Raw genomic sequence first — 21,254 nt, forward strand, 5'->3', positions numbered from 1 at the left:
TTCCCACTGACTATATACAGTAACCCATTTGTTGCTAACTACACAGTTACTATTTAAATAAAGTTTTTTTATCATCTGCCCATGAACATAATACTGTTATTATATAATGTCCAGTATGATGAAATATAAATATTCTACTAGAATTCTGTAGGCTGGTCTCATACTCGCACATTTACCACTTTTAGGGCTCCAGCTTCATGCACATGTCCCATCAGATCATCAAAATAATGACTTCTGCACAGAGTATTTAAGGAGACATGGGTGCTGTTTTTCTTGTGGGCATCAGTGACTTACCAACCAGTGAAATCATGTTAGTTAGGGATGTTTTGCATGTGATGTGGTTGGAGTGAGATATGTGGATGGGGATAGAGGCAATGATGTGAGGAGAGGGATAGAGGTGAGCGGAACAGCACAAAGCAAGAGTTAGATAGTGGAATAAGCTTTAAAAAATATATACCAGTAAAACTAATGGATGAGCGATTGTTGGTCACAGTGGCATGAGCAGTGCACATTTATATTTAGGCAGAGTATTCGCTCATAATGCAAAAGGCTATAGAAAATCTAAATAAGCCATTGGCCATTAAAATATAAAGGATGTAGTTATAGTAATGGCCAGTAGATGGCATTGATAAGCTGTTTTTCTCATTGTAATGACATCACACTGAGAGAGATTCCTATGTTAGAGAGCAGGATGTTTTTGTTGCCGGGCACTGTGGTGTGTGTCTGTAATCCCAGTTTCTTGGGAGGCTGAGGCTGGAGGAGTGTTTGAGTCCAGGAGTTCTGGTCCCCATTGAGCTATGTTGATTGGGTGTCCACACTAAGTTCAGCATCAATATGGTGACTCTGGGGGAGCTCAGAGCTACCAGGTTGCTTAAAAAGAGGTGAACCGGCCCAGGTTGGAAACAGAGCAGGTCAAACCCCCTGTGCTTATCAGTAATGGGATTGCACCTGTGAATAGCCAGTGTAGAGCAGCCTGGACAACAAAGCACAACACAGTTGTTTTACTCATTCATTTTTATGATAATTTGATACCAGAGTGGTTAAAATTTTTTATTATAATTTGTATATAGAGCAGCATGAACAACACAGCTCCATTGTATCATTACTGTAAGTTTTCTTGTTTTATATTATTGAGTATTTTTTTTTTCAGAACTGTCATTCTTAGATGATGTGCATTATTTTGTAAGCAAAAATAATGATGAACATTAAAGTTACCCATTTCCCACTGACTATATACAGTAACCCATTTGTTGCTATCTACAGTTACTATTTAAATAAAGGTTTTTTATCATTTGCCCATGAACATAATACTGTTATTATATAATGTCCAGTATGATGAAATATAAATATTCTACTAGAATTCTTTAGGCTGGTCCCATACTCGCACATTTACCACTTTTATGGCTCCTGCTTCATGCACATGTCCCATCAGATCATCAAAATAATGACTTCTGCACAGAGTGTTTAAGGAGACATAGGTGCTGTTCTTCTTGTTGGCATCAGTGACTTGCCAACCAGTGAAATCATGTTAGTTAGGGATGTTTTGCATGTGATGTGGGTGGAGTGAGATATGTGGATGGGGATAGAGGCAATGATGTGAGGAGAGGGATAGAGGTGAGCGGAATAGCACAAAGCAAGAGTTGGATAGTGGAATAAGCTTTAAAAAATATATACCAGTAAAACTAATGGATGAGCGATTGTGGGGCACAGTGGCATGAGCAGTGCACATTTATATTTAGGCAGAGTATTCGCTCATAATGCAAAAGGCTATAGAAAATCTAAATAAGCCATTGGCCATTAAAATATAAAGGATGTAGTTATAGTAATGGCCAGTAGATGGCATTGATAAGCTGTTTTTCTCATTGTAATGACATCACACTGAGAGAGATTCCTATGTTAGAGAGCAGGCTGTTTTTGTTGCCGGGCACTGTGGTGTGTGTCTGTAATCCCAGTTTCTTGGGAGGCTGAGGCTGGAGGAGTGTTTGAGTCCAGGAGTTCTGGTCCCCATTGAGCTATGTTGATTGGGTGTCCACACTAAGTTCAGCATCAATATGGTGACTCTGGGGGAGCTCAGAGCTACCAGGTTGCTTAAAAAGAGGTGAACCGGCCCAGGTTGGAAACAGAGCAGGTCAAACCCCCTGTGCTTATCAGTAGTGGGATTGCACCTGTGAATAGCCAGTGTAGAGCAGCCTGGACAACAAAGCACAACACAGTTTTTTTATTATGTTGTTTTACTCCTTCATTTTTATGATAATTTGATACCAGAGTGGTTAAAATTTTTTATTATAATTTGTATATAGAGCAGCATGAACAACACAGCTCCATTGTATCATTACTGTAAGTTTTCTTGTTTTATATTATTGAGTATTTTTTTTTTCAGAACTGTCATTCTTAGATGATGTGCATTATTTTGTAAGCAAAAATAATGATGAACATTAAAGTTACCCATTTCCCACTGACTATATACAGTAACCCATTTGTTGCTATCTACAGTTACTATTTAAATAAAGGTTTTTTATCATTTGCCCATGAACATAATACTGTTATTATATAATGTCCAGTATGATGAAATATAAATATTCTACTAGAATTCTTTAGGCTGGTCCCATACTCGCACATTTACCACTTTTATGGCTCCTGCTTCATGCACATGTCCCATCAGATCATCAAAATAATGACTTCTGCACAGAGTGTTTAAGGAGACATAGGTGCTGTTCTTCTTGTTGGCATCAGTGACTTGCCAACCAGTGAAATCATGTTAGTTAGGGATGTTTTGCATGTGATGTGGGTGGAGTGAGATATGTGGATGGGGATAGAGGCAATGATGTGAGGAGAGGGAAAGAGGTGAGCGGAATAGCACAAAGCAAGACTTAGATAGTGGAATAAGCTTTAAAAAATATATACCAGTAAAACTAATGGATGAGCGATTGTGGGGCACAGTGGCATGAGCAGTGCACATTTATATTTAGGCAGAGTATTCGCTCATAATGCAAAAGGCTATACAAAATCTAAATAAGCCATTGGCCATTAAAATATAAAGGATGTAGTTATAGTAATGGCCAGTAGATGGCATTGATAAGCTGTTTTTCTCATTGTAATGACATCACACTGAGAGAGATTCCTATGTTAGAGAGCAGGCTGTTTTTGTTGCCGGGCACTGTGGTGTGTGTCTGTAATCCCAGCTGTTTGGGAGACTGAGGCTGAAAGAGTGTTTGAGTCCAGGAGTTCTGGTCCCCATTGAGCTATGTTGATTGGATGTCCCCACTAAGTTCAGCATCAATATGGTGACTCTGGGGGAGCTCAGAGCTACCAGGTTGCTTAAAAAGAGGTGACCCGACCCAGGTTGGAAACAGAGCAGGTCAAACCCCCTGTGCTTATCAGTAGTGGGATTGCACCCGTGAATAGCCAGTGTAGAGCAGCCTGGACAACAAAGAATAACACAGTTTCTTTATTATGTTGTTTTACTCATTAATTTTTATGATAATTTGATACCAGAGTGGTTAAAAATATTTATTATAATTTGTATATAGAGCAGCATGAACAACACAGCTCCATTGTATCATTACTGTAAGTTTTCTTGTGTTATATTATTGAGTATTTTTTTTTCAGAACTGTCATTCTTAGATGATGTGCATCATTTTGTAAGCAAAAATAATGATGAACATTAAAGTTACCCATTTCCCACTGACTATATACAGTAACCCATTTGTTGCTATCTACAGTTACTATTTAAATAAAGTTTTTTTATCATTTGCCCATGAACATAATACTGTTATTATATAATGTCCAGTATGATGAAATATAAATATTCTACTAGAATTCTGTAGGCTGGTCCCATACTCGCACATTTACCACTTTTATGGCTCCAGCTTCATGCACATGTCCCATCAGATCATCAAAATAATGACTTCTGCACAGAGTGTTTAAGGAGACATGGGTGCTGTTTTTCTTGTGGGCATCAGTGACTTACCAACCAGTGAAATCATGTTAGTTAGGGATGTTTTGCATGTGATGTGGTTGGAGTGAGATATGTGGATGGGGATAGAGGCAATGATGTGAGGAGAGGGATAGAGGTGAGCGGAATAGCACAAAGCAAGAGTTGGATAGTGGAATAAGCTTTAAAAAATATATACCAGTAAAACTAATGGATGAGCGATTGTGGGGCACAGTGGCATGAGCAGTGCACATTTATATTTAGGCAGAGTATTCGCTCATAATGCAAAAGGCTATACAAAATCTAAAAAAGCCATTGGCCATTAAAATATAAAGGATGTAGTTATAGTATTGGCCAGTAGATGGCATTGATAAGCTGTTTTTCTCATTGTAATGACATCACACTGAGAGAGATTCCTATGTTAGAGAGCAGGCTGTTTTCGTTGCCGGGCACTGTGGTGTGTGTCTATAATCCCAGTTTCTTGGGAGGCTGAGGCTGGAGGAGTGTTTGAGTCCAGGAGTTCTGGTCCCCATTGAGCTATGTTGATTGGGTGTCCACACTAAGTTCAGCATCAATATGGTGACTCTGGGGGAGCTCAGAGCTACCAGGTTGCTTAAAAAGAGGTGAACCGGCCCAGGTTGGAAACAGAGCAGGTCAAACCCCCTGTGCTTATCAGTAGTGGGATTGCACCTGTGAATAGCCAGTGTAGAGCAGCCTGGACAACAAAGCACAACACAGTTTTTTTATTATGTTGTTTTACTCCTTCATTTTTATGATAATTTGATACCAGAGTGGTTAAAAATTTTTATTATAATTTGTATATAGAGCAGCATGAACAACACAGCTCCAATGTATCATTACTGTAAGTTTTCTTGTGTTATATTATTGAGTTTTTTTTTTTTCAGAACTTTCATTCTTAGATGATGTGCATCATTTTGTAAGCAAAAATAATGATGAACATTAAAGTTACCCATTTCCCACTGACTATATACAGTAACCCATTTGTTGCTAACTACACAGTTACTATTTAAATAAAGTTTTTTTATCATCTGCCCATGAACATAATACTGTTATTATATAATGTCCAGTATGATGAAATATAAATATTCTACTAGAATTCTGTAGGCTGGTCTCATACTCGCACATTTACCACTTTTATGGCTCCAGCTTCATGCACATGTCCCATCAGATCATCAAAATAATGACTTCTGCACAGAGTATTTAAGGAGACATGGGTGCTGTTTTTCTTGTGGGCATCAGTGACTTTCCAACCAGTGAAATCATGTTAGTTAGGGATGTTTTGCATGTGATGTGGTTGGAGTGAGATATGTGGATGGGGATAGAGGCAATGATGTGAGGAGAGGGATAGAGGTGAGCGGAACAGCACAAAGCAAGAGTTAGATAGTGGAATAAGCTTTAAAAAATATATACCAGTAAAACTAATGGATGAGCGATTGTTGGTCACAGTGGCATGAGCAGTGCACATTTATATTTAGGCAGAGTATTCGCTCATAATGCAAAAGGCTATACAAAATCTAAATAAGCCATTGGCCATTAAAATATAAAGGATGTAGTTATAGTAATGGCCAGTAGATGGCATTGATAAGCTGTTTTTCTCATTGTAATGACATCACACTGAGAGAGATTCCTATGTTAGAGAGCAGGCTGTTTTCGTTGCCAGGCACTGTGGTGTGTGTCTGTAATCCCAGTTACTTGGGAGGCTGAGGTTGGAGGAGTGTTTGAGTCCAGGAGTTCTGGTCCCCATTGAGCTATGTTGATTGGGTGTCCACACTAAGTTCAGCATCAATATGGTGACTCTGGGGGAGCTCAGAGCTACCAGGTTGCTTAAAAAGAGGTGAACCGGCCCAGGTTGGAAACAGAGCAGGTCAAACCCCCTGTGCTTATCAGTAGTGGGATTGCACCTGTGAATAGCCAGTGTAGAGCAGCCTGGACAACAAAGCACAACACAGTTTCTTTATTAAGTTGTTTTACTCATTCATTTTTATGATAATTTGATACCAGAGTGGTTAAAAATATTTATTATAATTTGTGTATAGAGCAGCATGAACAACACAGCTCCATTGTATCATTACTGTAAGTTTTCTTGTTTTATATTATTGAGTATTTTTTTTTTCAGAACTGTCATTCTTAGATGATGTGCATCATTTTGTAAGCAAAAATAATGATGAACATTAAAGTTACCCATTTCCCACTGACTATATACAGTAACCCATTTGTTGCTATATACAGTTACTATTTAAATAAAGGTTTTTTATCATTTGCCCATGAACATAATACTGTTATTATATAATGTCCAGTATGATGAAATATAAATATTCTACTAGAATTCTTTAGGCTGGTCCCATACTCGCACATTTACCACTTTTATGGCTCCTGCTTCATGCACATGTCCCATCAGATCATCAAAATAATGACTTCTGCACAGAGTGTTTAAGGAGACATAGGTGCTGTTCTTCTTGTTGGCATCAGTGACTTGCCAACCAGTGAAATCATGTTAGTTAGGGATGTTTTGCATGTGATGTGGGTGGAGTGAGATATGTGGATGGGGATAGAGGCAATGATGTGAGGAGAGGGATAGAGGTGAGCGGAATAGCACAAAGCAAGAGTTAGAGAGTGGAATAAGCTTTAAAAAATATATACCAGTAAAACTAATGGATGAGCGATTGTGGGGCACCGTGGCATGAGCAGTGCACATTTATATTTAGGCAGAGTATTCGCTCATAATGCAAAAGGCTATACAAAATCTAAATAAGCCATTGGCCATTAAAATATAAAGGATGTAGTTATAGTAATGGCCAGTAGATGGCATTGATAAGCTGTTTTTCTCATTGTAATGACATCACACTGAGAGAGATTCCTATGTTAGAGAGCAGGCTGTTTTCGTTGCTGGGCACTGTGGTGTGTGTCTGTAATCCCAGTTTCTTGGGAGGCTGAGGGCTGGAGGAGTGTTTGAGTCCAGGAGTTCTGGTCCCCATTGAGCTATGTTGATTGGGTGTCCACACTAAGTTCAGCATCAATATGGTGACTCTGGGGGAGCTCAGAGCTACCAGGTTGCTTAAAAAGAGGTGAACCGGCCCAGGTTGGAAACAGAGCAGGTCAAACCCCCTGTGCTTATCAGTAGTGGGATTGCACCTGTGAATAGCCAGTGTAGAGCAGCCTGGACAACAAAGCACAACACAGTTTCTTTATTATGTTGTTTTACTCATTCATTTTTATGATAATTTGATACCAGAGTGGTTCAAAATATTTATTATAATTTGTATATAGAGCAGCATGAACAACACAGCTCCATTGTATCATTACTGTAAGTTTTCTTGTTTTATATTATTGTGTTTTTTTTTTTCAGAACTGTCATTCTTAGATGATGTGCATTATTTTGTAAGCAAAAATAATGATGAATATTAAAGTTACCCATTTCCCACTGACTATATACAGTAACCCATTTGTTGCTATCTACAGTTACTATTTAAATAAAGGTTTTTTATCATTTGCCCATGAACATAATACTGTTATTATATAATGTCCAGTATGATGAAATATAAATATTCTACTAGAATTCTGTAGGCTGGTCCCATACTCGCACATTTACCACTTTTATGGCTCCAGCTTCATGCACATGTCCCATCAGATCATCAAAATAATGACTTCTGCACAGAGTGTTTTAGGAGACATGGGTGCTGTTTTTCTTGTGGGCATCAGTGACTTACCAACCAGTGAAATCATGTTAGTTAGGGATGTTTTGCATGTGATGTGGTTGGAGTGAGATATGTGGATGGGGATAGAGGCAATGATGTGAGGAGAGGGATAGAGGTGAGCGGAATAGCACAAAGCAAGAGTTGGATAGTGGAATAAGCTTTAAAAAATATATACCAGTAAAACTAATGGATGAGCGATTGTGGGGCACAGTGTCATGAGCAGTGCACATTTATATTTAGGCAGAGTATTCGCTCATAATGCAAAAGGCTATAGAAAATCTAAATAAGCCATTGGCCATTAAAATATAAAGGATGTAGTTATAGTAATGGCCAGTAGATGGCATTGATAAGCTGTTTTTCTCATTGTAATGACATCACACTGAGAGAGATTCCTATGTTAGAGAGCAGGCTGTTTTCATTGCCGGGCACTGTAGTGTGTGTCTGTAATCCCAGTTTCTTGGGAGGCTGAGGCTGGAGGAGTGTTTGAGTCCAGGAGTTCTGGTCCCCATTGAGCTATGTTGATTGGGTGTCCACACTAAGTTCAGCATCAATATGGTGACTCTGGGGGAGCTCAGAGCTACCAGGTTGCTTAAAAAGAGGTGAACCGGCCCAGGTTGGAAACAGAGCAGGTCAAACCCCCTGTGCTTATCAGTAGTGGGATTGCACCTGTGAATAGCCAGTGTAGAGCAGCCTGGACAACAAAGCACAACACTGTTTTTTTATTATGTTGTTTTACTCCTTCATTTTTATGATAATTTGATACCAGAGTGGTTAAAATTTTTTATTATAATTTGTATATAGAGCAGCATGAACAACACAGCTCCATTGTATCATTACTGTAAGTTTTCTTGTTTTATATTATTGAGTATTTTTTTTTTCAGAACTGTCATTCTTAGATGATGTGCATTATTTTGTAAGCAAAAATAATGATGAACATTAAAGTTACCCATTTCCCACTGACTATATACAGTAACCCATTTGTTGCTATCTACAGTTACTATTTAAATAAAGTTTTTTTATCATTTGCCCATGAACATTATACTGTTATTATATAATGTCCAGTATGATGAAATATAAATATTCTACTAGAATTCTGTAGGCTGGTCCCATACTCGCACATTTACCACTTTTATGGCTCCAGCTTCATGCACATGTCCCATCAGATCATCAAAATAATGACTTCTGCACAGAGTGTTTAAGGAGACATGGGTGCTGTTTTTCTTGTGGGCATCAGTGACTTACCAACCAGTGAAATCATGTTAGTTAGGGATGTTTTGCATGTGATGTGGTTGGAGTGAGATATGTGGATGGGGATAGAGGCAATGATGTGAGGAGAGGGATAGAGGTGAGCGGAATAGCACAAAGCAAGAGTTGGATAGTGGAATAAGCTTTAAAAAATATATACCAGTAAAACTAATGGATGAGCGATTGTGGGGCACAGTGGCATGAGCAGTGCACATTTATATTTAGGCAGAGTATTCGCTCATAATGCAAAAGGCTATAGAAAATCTAAATAAGCCATTGGCCATTAAAATATAAAGGATTTAGTTATAGTAATGGCCAGTAGATGGCATTGATAAGCTGTTTTTCTCATTGTAATGACATCACACTGAGAGAGATTCCTATGTTAGAGAGCAGGCTGTTTTTGTTGCCGGGCACTGTGGTGTGTGTCTGTAATCCCAGTTTCTTGGGAGGCTGAGGCTGGAGGAGTGTTTGAGTCCAGGAGTTCTGGTCCCCATTGAGCTATGTTGATTGGGTGTCCACACTAAGTTCAGCATCAATATGGTGACTCTGGGGGAGCTCAGAGCTACCAGGTTGCTTAAAAAGAGGTGAACCGGCCCAGGTTGGAAACAGAGCAGGTCAAACCCCCTGTGCTTATCAGTAGTGGGATTGCACCTGTGAATAGCCAGTGTAGAGCAGCCTGGACAACAAAGCACAACACAGTTTTTTTATTATGTTGTTTTACTCCTTCATTTTTATGATAATGTGATACCAGAGTGGTTAAAAAATTTTATTATAATTTGTATATAGAGCAGCATGAACAACACAGCTCCATTGTATCATTACTGTAAGTTTTCTTGTTTTATATTATTGAGTATTTTTTTTTTCAGAACTGTCATTCTTAGATGATGTGCATTATTTTGTAAGCAAAAATAATGATGAACATTAAAGTTACCCATTTCCCACTGACTATATACAGTAACCCATTTGTTGCTATCTACAGTTACTATTTAAATAAAGGTTTTTTATCATTTGCCCATGAACATAATACTGTTATTATATAATGTCCAGTATGATGAAATATAAATATTCTACTAGAATTCTTTAGGCTGGTCCCATACTCGCACATTTACCACTTTTATGGCTCCTGCTTCATGCACATGTCCCATCAGATCATCAAAATAATGACTTCTGCACAGAGTGTTTAAGGAGACATAGGTGCTGTTCTTCTTGTTGGCATCAGTGACTTGCCAACCAGTGTAATCATGTTAGTTAGGGATGTTTTGCATGTGATGTGGGTGGAGTGAGATATGTGGATGGGGATAGAGGCAATGATGTGAGGAGAGGGAAAGAGGTGAGCGGAATAGCACAAAGCAAGACTTAGATAGTGGAATAAGCTTTAAAAAATATATACCAGTAAAACTAATGGATGAGCGATTGTGGGGCACAGTGGCATGAGCAGTGCACATTTATATTTAGGCAGAGTATTCGCTCATAATGCAAAAGGCTATACAAAATCTAAATAAGCCATTGGCCATTAAAATATAAAGGATGTAGTTATAGTAATGGCCAGTAGATGGCATTGATAAGCTGTTTTTCTCATTGTAATGACATCACACTGAGAGAGATTCCTATGTTAGAGAGCAGGCTGTTTTTGTTGCCGGGCACTGTGGTGTGTGTCTGTAATCCCAGCTGTTTGGGAGGCTGAGGCTGAAAGAGTGTTTGAGTCCAGGAGTTCTGGTCCCCATTGAGCTATGTTGATTGGATGTCCCCACTAAGTTCAGCATCAATATGGTGACTCTGGGGGAGCTCAGAGCTACCAGGTTGCTTAAAAAGAGGTGACCTGACGCAGGTTGGAAACAGAGCAGGTCAAACCCCCTGTGCTTATCAGTAGTGGGATTGCACCCGTGAATAGCCAGTGTAGAGCAGCCTGGACAACAAAGAATAACACAGTTTCTTTATTATGTTGTTTTACTCATTAATTTTTATGATAATTTGATACCAGAGTGGTTAAAAATATTTATTATAATTTGTATATAGAGCAGCATGAACAACACAGCTCCATTGTATCATTACTGTAAGTTTTCTTGTGTTATATTATTGAGTATTTTTTTTTCAGAACTGTCATTCTTAGATGATGTGCATCATTTTGTAAGCAAAAATAATGATGAACATTAAAGTTACCCATTTCCCACTGACTATATACAGTAACCCATTTGTTGCTATCTACAGTTACTATTTAAATAAAGTTTTTTTATCATTTGCCCATGAACATAATACTGTTATTATATAATGTCCAGTATGATGAAATATAAATATTCTACTAGAATTCTGTAGGCTGGTCCCATACTCGCACATTTACCACTTTTATGGCACCAGCTTCATGCACATGTCCCATCAGATCATCAAAATAATGACTTCTGCACAGAGTGTTTAAGGAGACATGGGTGCTGTTTTTCTTGTGGGCATCAGTGACTTACCAACCAGTGAAATCATGTTAGTTAGGGATGTTTTGCATGTGATGTGGTTGGAGTGAGATATGTGGATGGGGATAGAGGCAATGATGTGAGGAGAGGGATAGAGGTGAGCGGAATAGCACAAAGCAAGAGTTGGATAGTGGAATAAGCTTTAAAAAATATATACCAGTAAAACTAATGGATGAGCGATTGTGGGGCACAGTGGCATGAGCAGTGCACATTTATATTTAGGCAGAGTATTCGCTCATAATGCAAAAGGCTATAGAAAATCTAAATAAGCCATTGGCCATTAAAATATAAAGGATTTAGTTATAGTAATGGCCAGTAGATGGCATTGATAAGCTGTTTTTCTCATTGTAATGACATCACACTGAGAGAGATTCCTATGTTAGAGAGCAGGCTGTTTTTGTTGCCGGGCACTGTGGTGTGTGTCTGTAATCCCAGTTTCTTGGGAGGCTGAGGCTGGAGGAGTGTTTGAGTCCAGGAGTTCTGGTCCCCATTGAGCTATGTTGATTGGGTGTCCACACTAAGTTCAGCATCAATATGGTGACTCTGGGGGAGCTCAGAGCTACCAGGTTGCTTAAAAAGAGGTGAACCGGCCCAGGTTGGAAACAGAGCAGGTCAAACCCCCTGTGCTTATCAGTAGTGGGATTGCACCTGTGAATAGCCAGTGTAGAGCAGCCTGGACAACAAAGCACAACACAGTTTTTTTATTATGTTGTTTTACTCCTTCATTTTTATGATAATGTGATACCAGAGTGGTTAAAAAATTTTATTATAATTTGTATATAGAGCAGCATGAACAACACAGCTCCATTGTATCATTACTGTAAGTTTTCTTGTTTTATATTATTGAGTATTTTTTTTTTCAGAACTGTCATTCTTAGATGATGTGCATTATTTTGTAAGCAAAAATAATGATGAACATTAAAGTTACCCATTTCCCACTGACTATATACAGTAACCCATTTGTTGCTATCTACAGTTACTATTTAAATAAAGGTTTTTTATCATTTGCCCATGAACATAATACTGTTATTATATAATGTCCAGTATGATGAAATATAAATATTCTACTAGAATTCTTTAGGCTGGTCCCATACTCGCACATTTACCACTTTTATGGCTCCTGCTTCATGCACATGTCCCATCAGATCATCAAAATAATGACTTCTGCACAGAGTGTTTAAGGAGACATAGGTGCTGTTCTTCTTGTTGGCATCAGTGACTTGCCAACCAGTGTAATCATGTTAGTTAGGGATGTTTTGCATGTGATGTGGGTGGAGTGAGATATGTGGATGGGGATAGAGGCAATGATGTGAGGAGAGGGAAAGAGGTGAGCGGAATAGCACAAAGCAAGACTTAGATAGTGGAATAAGCTTTAAAAAATATATACCAGTAAAACTAATGGATGAGCGATTGTGGGGCACAGTGGCATGAGCAGTGCACATTTATATTTAGGCAGAGTATTCGCTCATAATGCAAAAGGCTATACAAAATCTAAATAAGCCATTGGCCATTAAAATATAAAGGATGTAGTTATAGTAATGGCCAGTAGATGGCATTGATAAGCTGTTTTTCTCATTGTAATGACATCACACTGAGAGAGATTCCTATGTTAGAGAGCAGGCTGTTTTTGTTGCCGGGCACTGTGGTGTGTGTCTGTAATCCCAGCTGTTTGGGAGGCTGAGGCTGAAAGAGTGTTTGAGTCCAGGAGTTCTGGTCCCCATTGAGCTATGTTGATTGGATGTCCCCACTAAGTTCAGCATCAATATGGTGACTCTGGGGGAGCTCAGAGCTACCAGGTTGCTTAAAAAGAGGTGACCCGACCCAGGTTGGAAACAGAGCAGGTCAAACCCCCTGTGCTTATCAGTAGTGGGATTGCACCCGTGAATAGCCAGTGTAGAGCAGCCTGGACAACAAAGAATAACACAGTTTCTTTATTATGTTGTTTTACTCATTAATTTTTATGATAATTTGATACCAGAGTGGTTAAAAATATTTATTATAATTTGTATATAGAGCAGCATGAACAACACAGCTCCATTGTATCATTACTGTAAGTTTTCTTGTGTTATATTATTGAGTATTTTTTTTTCAGAACTGTCATTCTTAGATGATGTGCATCATTTTGTAAGCAAAAATAATGATGAACATTAAAGTTACCCATTTCCCACTGACTATATACAGTAACCCATTTGTTGCTATCTACAGTTACTATTTAAATAAAGTTTTTTTATCATTTGCCCATGAACATAATACTGTTATTATATAATGTCCAGTATGATGAAATATAAATATTCTACTAGAATTCTGTAGGCTGGTCCCATACTCGCACATTTACCACTTTTATGGCTCCAGCTTCATGCACATGTCCCATCAGATCATCAAAATAATGACTTCTGCACAGAGTGTTTAAGGAGACATGGGTGCTGTTTTTCTTGTGGGCATCAGTGACTTACCAACCAGTGAAATCATGTTAGTTAGGGATGTTTTGCATGTGATGTGGTTGGAGTGAGATATGTGGATGGGGATAGAGGCAATGATGTGAGGAGAGGGATAGAGGTGAGCGGAATAGCACAAAGCAAGAGTTGGATAGTGGAATAAGCTTTAAAAAATATATACCAGTAAAACTAATGGATGAGCGATTGTGGGGCACAGTGGCATGAGCAGTGCACATTTATATTTAGGCAGAGTATTCGCTCATAATGCAAAAGGCTATACAAAATCTAAATAAGCCATTGGCCATTAAAATATAAAGGATGTAGTTATAGTAATGGCCAGTAGATGGCATTGATAAGCTGTTTTTCTCATTGTAATGACATCACACTGAGAGAGATTCCTATGTTAGAGAGCAGGCTGTTTTCGTTGCCGGGCACTGTGGTGTGTGTCTATAATCCCAGTTTCTTGGGAGGCTGAGGCTGGAGGAGTGTTTGAGTCCAGGAGTTCTGGTCCCCATTGAGCTATGTTGATTGGGTGTCCACACTAAGTTCAGCATCAATATGGTGACTCTGGGGGAGCTCAGAGCTACCAGGTTGCTTAAAAAGAGGTGAACCGGCCCAGGTTGGAAACAGAGCAGGTCAAACCCCCTGTGCTTATCAGTAGTGGGATTGCACCTGTGAATAGCCAGTGTAGAGCAGCCTGGACAACAAAGCACAACACAGTTTTTTTATTATGTTGTTTTACTCCTTCATTTTTATGATAATTTGATACCAGAGTGGTTAAAATTTTTTATTATAATTTGTATATAGAGCAGCATGAACAACACAGCTCCATTGTATCATTACTGTAAGTTTTCTTGTGTTATATTATTGAGTATTTTTTTTTTCAGAACTTTCATTCTTAGATGATGTGCATCATTTTGTAAGCAAAAATAATGATGAACATTAAAGTTACCCATTTCCCACTGACTATATACAGTAACCCATTTGTTGCTAACTACACAGTTACTATTTAAATAAAGTTTTTTTATCATCTGCCCATGAACATAATACTGTTATTATATAATGTCCAGTATGATGAAATATAAATATTCTACTAGAATTCTGTAGGCTGGTCTCATACTCGCACATTTACCACTTTTATGGCTCCAGCTTCATGCACATGTCCCATCAGATCATCAAAATAATGACTTCTGCACAGAGTATTTAAGGAGACATGGGTGCTGTTTTTCTTGTGGGCATCAGTGACTTACCAACCAGTGAAATCATGTTAGTTAGGGATGTTTTGCATGTGATGTGGTTGGAGTGAGATATGTGGATGGGGATAGAGGCAATGATGTGAGGAGAGGGATAGAGGTGAGCGGAACAGCACAAAGCAAGAGTTAGATAGTGGAATAAGCTTTAAAAAATATATACCAGTAAAACTAATGGATGAGCGATTGTTGGTCACAGTGGCATGAGCAGTGCACATTTATATTTAGGCAGAGTATTCGCTCATAATGCAAAAGGCTATATAAAATCTAAATAAGCCATTGGCCATTAAAATATAAAGGATGTAGTTATAGTAATGGCCAGTAGATGGCATTGATAAGCTGTTTTTCTCATTGTAATGACATCACACTGAGAGAGATTCCTATGTTAGAGAGCAGGCTGTTTTCGTTGCCAGGCACTGTGGTGTGTGTCTGTAATCCCAGTTACTTGGGAGGCTGAGGTTGGAGGAGTGTTTGAGTCCAGGAGTTCTGGTCCCCATTGAGCTATGTTGATTGGGTGTCCACACTAAGTTCAGCATCAATATGGGGACTCTGGGGGAGCTCAGAGCTACCAGGTTGCTTAAAAAGAGGTGAACCGGCCCAGGTTGGAAACAGAGCAGGTCAAACCCCCTGTGCTTATCAGTAGTGGGATTGCACCTGTGAATAGCCAGTGTAGAGCAGCCTGGACAACAAAGCACAACACAGTTTCTTTATTAAGTTGTTTTACTCATTCATTTTTATGATAATTTGATACCAGAGTGGTTAAAAATATTTATTATAATTTGTATATAGAGCAGCATGAACAACACAGCTCCATTGTATCATTACTGTAAGTTTTCTTGTTTTATATTATTGAGTAGTTTTTTTTCAGAACTGTCATTCTTAGATGATGTGCATCATTTTGTAAGCAAAAATAATGATGAACATTAAAGTTACCCATTTCCCACTGACTATATACAGTAACCCATTTGTTGCTATCTACAGTTACTATTTAAATAAAGGTTTTTTATCATTTGCCCATGAACATAATACTGTTATTATATAATGTCCAGTATGATGAAATATAAATATTCTACTAGAATTCTTTAGGCTGGTCCCATACTCGCACATTTACCACTTTTATGGCTCCTGCTTCATGCACATGTCCCATCAGATCATCAAAATAATGACTTCTGCACAGAGTGTTTAAGGAGACATAGGTGCTGTTCTTCTTGTTGGCATCAGTGACTTGCCAACCAGTGAAATCATGTTAGTTAGGGATGTTTTGCATGTGATGTGGGTGGAGTGAGATATGTGGATGGGGATAGAGGCAATGATGTGAGGAGAGGGATAGAGGTGAGCGGAATAGCACAAAGCAAGAGTTAGAGAGTGGAATAAGCTTTAAAAAATATATACCAGTAAAACTAATGGATGAGCGATTGTGGGGCACCGTGGCATGAGCAGTGCACATTTATATTTAGGCAGAGTATTCGCTCATAATGCAAAAGGCTATACAAAATCTAAATAAGCCATTGGCCATTAAAATATAAAGGATGTAGTTATAGTAATGGCCAGTAGATGGCATTGATAAGCTGTTTTTCTCATTGTAATGACATCACACTGAGAGAGATTCCTATGTTAGAGAGCAGGCTGTTTTCGTTGCCGGGCACTGTGGTGTGTGTCTGTAATCCCAGTTTCTTGGGAGGCTGAGGGGTGGAGGAGTGTTTGAGTCCAGGAGTTCTGGTCCCCATTGAGCTATGTTGATTGGGTGTCCACACTAAGTTCAGCATCAATATGGTGACTCTGGGGGAGCTCAGAGCTACCAGGTTGCTTAAAAAGAGGTGAACCGGCCCAGGTTGGAAACAGAGCAGGTCAAACCCCCTGTGCTTATCAGTAGTGGGATTGCACCTGTGAATAGCCAGTGTAGAGCAGCCTGGACAACAAAGCACAACACAGTTTCTTTATTATGTTGTTTTACTCATTCATTTTTATGATAATTTGATACCAGAGTGGTTCATAATATTTATTATAATTTGTATATAGAGCAGCATGAACAACACAGCTCCATTGTATCATTACTGTAAGTTTTCTTGTTTTATATTATTGTGTGTTTTTTTTTCAGAACTGTCATTCTTAGATGATGTGCATTATTTTGTAAGCAAAAATAATGATGAATATTAAAGTTACCCATTTCCCACTGACTATATACAGTAACCCATTTGTTGCTATCTACAGTTACTATTTAAATAAAGGTTTTTTATCATTTGCCCATGAACATAATACTGTTATTATATAATGTCCAGTATGATGAAATATAAATATTCTACTAGAATTCTGTAGGCTGGTCCCATACTCGCACATTTACCACTTTTATGGCTCCAGCTTCATGCACATGTCCCATCAGATCATCAAAATAATGACTTCTGCACAGAGTGTTTTAGGAGACATGGGTGCTGTTTTTATTGTGGGCATCAGTGACTTACCAACCAGTGAAATCATGTTAGTTAGGGATGTTTTGCATGTGATGTGGTTGGAGTGAGATATGTGGATGGGGATAGAGGCAATGATGTGAGGAGAGGGATAGAGGTGAGCGGAATAGCACAAAGCAAGAGTTGGATAGTGGAATAAGCTTTAAAAAATATATACCAGTAAAACTAATGGATGAGCGATTGTGGGGCACAGTGGCATGAGCAGTGCACATTTATATTTAGGCAGAGTATTCGCTCATAATGCAAAAGGCTATAGAAAATCTAAATAAGCCATTGGCCATTAAAATATAAAGGATGTAGTTATAGTAATGGCCAGTAGATGGCATTGATAAGCTGTTTTTCTCATTGTAATGACATCACACTGAGAGAGATTCCTATGTTAGAGAGCAGGCTGTTTTCATTGCCGGGCACTGTAGTGTGTGTCTGTAATCCCAGTTTCTTGGGAGGCTGAGGCTGGAGGAGTGTTTGAGTCCAGGAGTTCTGGTCCCCATTGAGCTATGTTGATTGGGTGTCCACACTAAGTTCAGCATCAATATGGTGACTCTGGGGGAGCTCAGAGCTACCAGGTTGCTTAAAAAGAGGTGAACCGGCCCAGGTTGGAAACAGAGCAGGTCAAACCCCCTGTGCTTATCAGTAGTGGGATTGCACCTGTGAATATCCAGTGTAGAGCAGCCTGGACAACAAAGCACAACACAGTTTTTTTATTATGTTGTTTTACTCCTTCATTTTTATGATAATTTGATACCAGAGTGGTTAAAAATTTTTATTATAATTTGTATATAGAGCAGCATGAACAACACAGCTCCATTGTATCATTACTGTAAGTTTTCTTGTTTTATATTATTGAGTATTTTTTTTTTCAGAACTGTCATTCTTAGATGATGTGCATTATTTTGTAAGCAAAAATAATGATGAACATTAAAGTTACCCATTTCCCACTGACTATATACAGTAACCCATTTGTTGCTATCTACAGTTACTATTTAAATAAAGTTTTTTTATCATTTGCCCATGAACATTATACTGTTATTATATAATGTCCAGTATGATGAAATATAAATATTCTACTAGAATTCTGTAGGCTGGTCCCATACTCGCACATTTACCACTTTTATGGCTCCAGCTTCATGCACATGTCCCATCAGATCATCAAAATAATGACTTCTGCACAGAGTGTTTAAGGAGACATGGGTGCTGTTTTTCTTGTGGGCATCAGTGACTTACCAACCAGTGAAATCATGTTAGTTAGGGATGTTTTGCATGTGATGTGGTTGGAGTGAGATATGTGGATGGGGATAGAGGCAATGATGTGAGGAGAGGGATAGAGGTGAGCGGAATAGCACAAAGCAAGAGTTGGATAGTGGAATAAGCTTTAAAAAATATATACCAGTAAAACTAATGGATGAGCGATTGTGGGGCACAGTGGCATGAGCAGTGCACATTTATATTTAGGCAGAGTATTCGCTCATAATGCAAAAGGCTATAGAAAATCTAAATAAGCCATTGGCCATTAAAATATAAAGGATGTAGTTATAGTAATGGCCAGTAGATGGCATTGATAAGCTGTTTTTCTCATTGTAATGACATCACACTGAGAGAGATTCCTATGTTAGAGAGCAGGCTGTTTTTGTTGCCGGGCACTGTGGTGTGTGTCTGTAATCCCAGTTTCTTGGGAGGCTGAGGCTGGAGGAGTGTTTGAGTCCAGGAGTTCTGGTCCCCATTGAGCTATGTTGATTGGGTGTCCACACTAAGTTCAGCATCAATATGGTGACTCTGGGGGAGCTCAGAGCTACCAGGTTGCTTAAAAAGAGGTGACCTGGCCCAGGTTGGAAACAGAGCAGGTCAAACCCCCTGTGCTTATCAGTAGTGGGATTGCACCTGTGAATAGCCAGTGTAGAGCAGCCTGGACAACAAAGCACAACACAGTTTTTTTATTATGTTGTTTTACTCCTTCATTTTTATGATAATTTGATACCAGAGTGGTTAAAAATGTTTATTATAATTTGTATATAGAGCAGCATGAACAACACAGCTCCATTGTATCATTACTGTAAGTTTTCTTGTTTTATATTATTGAGTATTTTTTTTTTCAGAACTGTCATTCTTAGATGATGTGCATTATTTTGTAAGCAAAAATAATGATGAACATTAAAGTTACCCATTTCCCACTGACTATATACAGTAACCCATTTGTTGCTATCTACAGTTACTATTTAAATAAAGGTTTTTTATCATTTGCCCATGAACATAATACTGTTATTATATAATGTCCAGTATGATGAAATATAAATATTCTACTAGAATTCTTTAGGCTGGTCCCATACTCGCACATTTACCACTTTTATGGCTCCTGCTTCATGCACATGTCCCATCAGATCATCAAAATAATGACTTCTGCACAGAGTGTTTAAGGAGACATAGGTGCTGTTCTTCTTGTTGGCATCAGTGACTTGCCAACCAGTGAAATCATGTTAGTTAGGGATGTTTTGCATGTGATGTGGGTGGAGTGAGATATGTGGATGGGGATAGAGGCAATGATGTGAGGAGAGGGAAAGAGGTGAGCGGAATAGCACAAAGCAAGACTTAGATAGTGGAATAAGCTTTAAAAAATATATACCAGTAAAACTAATGGATGAGCGATTGTGGGGCACAGTGGCATGAGCAGTGCACATTTATATTTAGGCAGAGTATTCGCTCATAATGCAAAAGGCTATACAAAATCTAAATAAGCCATTGGCCATTAAAATATAAAGGATGTAGTTATAGTAATGGCCAGTAGATGGCATTGATAAGCTGTTTTTCTCATTGTAATGACATCACACTGAGAGAGATTCCTATGTTAGACAGCAGGCTGTTTTTGTTGCCGGGCACTGTGGTGTGTGTCTGTAATCCCAGCTGTTTGGGAGGCTGAGGCTGAAAGAGTGTTTGAGTCCAGGAGTTCTGGTCCCCATTGAGCTATGTTGATTGGATGTCCACACTAAGTTCAGCATCAATATGGTGACTCTGGGGGAGCTCAGAGCTACCAGGTTGCTTAAAAAGAGGTGACCCGACCCAGGTTGGAAACAGAGCAGGTCAAACCCCCTGTGCTTATCAGTAGTGGGATTGCACCCGTGAATAGCCAGTGTAGAGCAGCCTGGACAGCAAAGAATAACACAGTTTCTTTATTATGTTGTTTTACTCATTAATTTTTATGATAATTTGATACCAGAGTGGTTAAAAATATTTATTATAATTTGTATATAGAGCAGCATGAACACAGCTCCATTGTATCATTACTGTAAGTTTTCTTGTGTTATATTATTGAGTATTTTTTTTTTCAGAACTTTCATTCTTAGATGATGTGCATCATTTTGTAAGCAAAAATAATGATGAACATTAAAGTTACCCATTTCCCACTGACTATATACAGTAACCCATTTGTTGCTAACTACACAGTTACTATTTAAATAAAGTTTTTTTATCATCTGCCCATGAACATAATACTGTTATTATATAATGTCCAGTATGATGAAATATAAATATTCTACTAGAATTCTGTAGGCTGGTCTCATACTCGCACATTTACCACTTTTATGGCTCCAGCTTCATGCACATGTCCCATCAGATCATCAAAATAATGACTTCTGCACAGAGTATTTAAGGAGACATGGGTGCTGTTTTTCTTGTGGGCATCAGTGACTTACCAACCAGTGAAATCATGTTAGTTAGGGATGTTTTGCATGTGATGTGGTTGGAGTGAGATATGTG

The 21,254-nt window shown here is 38.6% G+C and overlaps 17 non-coding genes across 17 annotated transcripts; all 17 read left to right on the top strand.

The window, feature by feature from the left end:
• The first annotated feature begins 702 nt into the window (after positions 1-702).
• On the top strand, positions 703-1,002 carry LOC148478682 (signal recognition particle RNA). Its single transcript, XR_015872160.1, has one exon.
• Positions 1,003-1,919: 917 nt separating this feature from the next.
• LOC148478683 (signal recognition particle RNA) lies at positions 1,920-2,219 on the top strand. Its single transcript, XR_015872208.1, has one exon.
• Positions 2,220-3,149: 930 nt separating this feature from the next.
• On the top strand, positions 3,150-3,449 carry LOC148478684 (signal recognition particle RNA). The gene has a single exon (XR_015872304.1).
• Positions 3,450-4,378: 929 nt separating this feature from the next.
• LOC148478685 (signal recognition particle RNA) lies at positions 4,379-4,678 on the top strand. The gene has a single exon (XR_015872046.1).
• Positions 4,679-5,610: 932 nt separating this feature from the next.
• Positions 5,611-5,910, top strand: LOC148478686 (signal recognition particle RNA). The gene has a single exon (XR_015872351.1).
• A 930-nt stretch (positions 5,911-6,840) lies between these two features.
• Positions 6,841-7,141, top strand: LOC148478687 (signal recognition particle RNA). Its single transcript, XR_015872124.1, has one exon.
• Positions 7,142-8,070: 929 nt separating this feature from the next.
• Positions 8,071-8,370, top strand: LOC148478688 (signal recognition particle RNA). The gene has a single exon (XR_015872059.1).
• A 930-nt stretch (positions 8,371-9,300) lies between these two features.
• LOC148478689 (signal recognition particle RNA) lies at positions 9,301-9,600 on the top strand. The gene has a single exon (XR_015872219.1).
• A 930-nt stretch (positions 9,601-10,530) lies between these two features.
• LOC148478690 (signal recognition particle RNA) lies at positions 10,531-10,830 on the top strand. Its single transcript, XR_015872305.1, has one exon.
• Positions 10,831-11,759: 929 nt separating this feature from the next.
• On the top strand, positions 11,760-12,059 carry LOC148478691 (signal recognition particle RNA). Its single transcript, XR_015872230.1, has one exon.
• A 930-nt stretch (positions 12,060-12,989) lies between these two features.
• LOC148478692 (signal recognition particle RNA) lies at positions 12,990-13,289 on the top strand. The gene has a single exon (XR_015872261.1).
• A 929-nt stretch (positions 13,290-14,218) lies between these two features.
• LOC148478693 (signal recognition particle RNA) lies at positions 14,219-14,518 on the top strand. Its single transcript, XR_015872047.1, has one exon.
• Positions 14,519-15,450: 932 nt separating this feature from the next.
• On the top strand, positions 15,451-15,750 carry LOC148478694 (signal recognition particle RNA). The gene has a single exon (XR_015872086.1).
• A 929-nt stretch (positions 15,751-16,679) lies between these two features.
• On the top strand, positions 16,680-16,980 carry LOC148478695 (signal recognition particle RNA). Its single transcript, XR_015872168.1, has one exon.
• Positions 16,981-17,909: 929 nt separating this feature from the next.
• LOC148478696 (signal recognition particle RNA) lies at positions 17,910-18,209 on the top strand. Its single transcript, XR_015872125.1, has one exon.
• A 930-nt stretch (positions 18,210-19,139) lies between these two features.
• Positions 19,140-19,439, top strand: LOC148478697 (signal recognition particle RNA). The gene has a single exon (XR_015872064.1).
• A 930-nt stretch (positions 19,440-20,369) lies between these two features.
• Positions 20,370-20,669, top strand: LOC148478698 (signal recognition particle RNA). Its single transcript, XR_015872291.1, has one exon.
• The last annotated feature ends 585 nt before the right edge of the window (positions 20,670-21,254 follow it).

The sequence above is a fragment of the Taudactylus pleione genome, unplaced genomic scaffold, assembly GCF_031769625.1.
Source record: "Taudactylus pleione unplaced genomic scaffold, aTauple2 ptg000652l, whole genome shotgun sequence".
Lineage (NCBI taxonomy): Eukaryota > Metazoa > Chordata > Amphibia > Anura > Myobatrachidae > Taudactylus > Taudactylus pleione.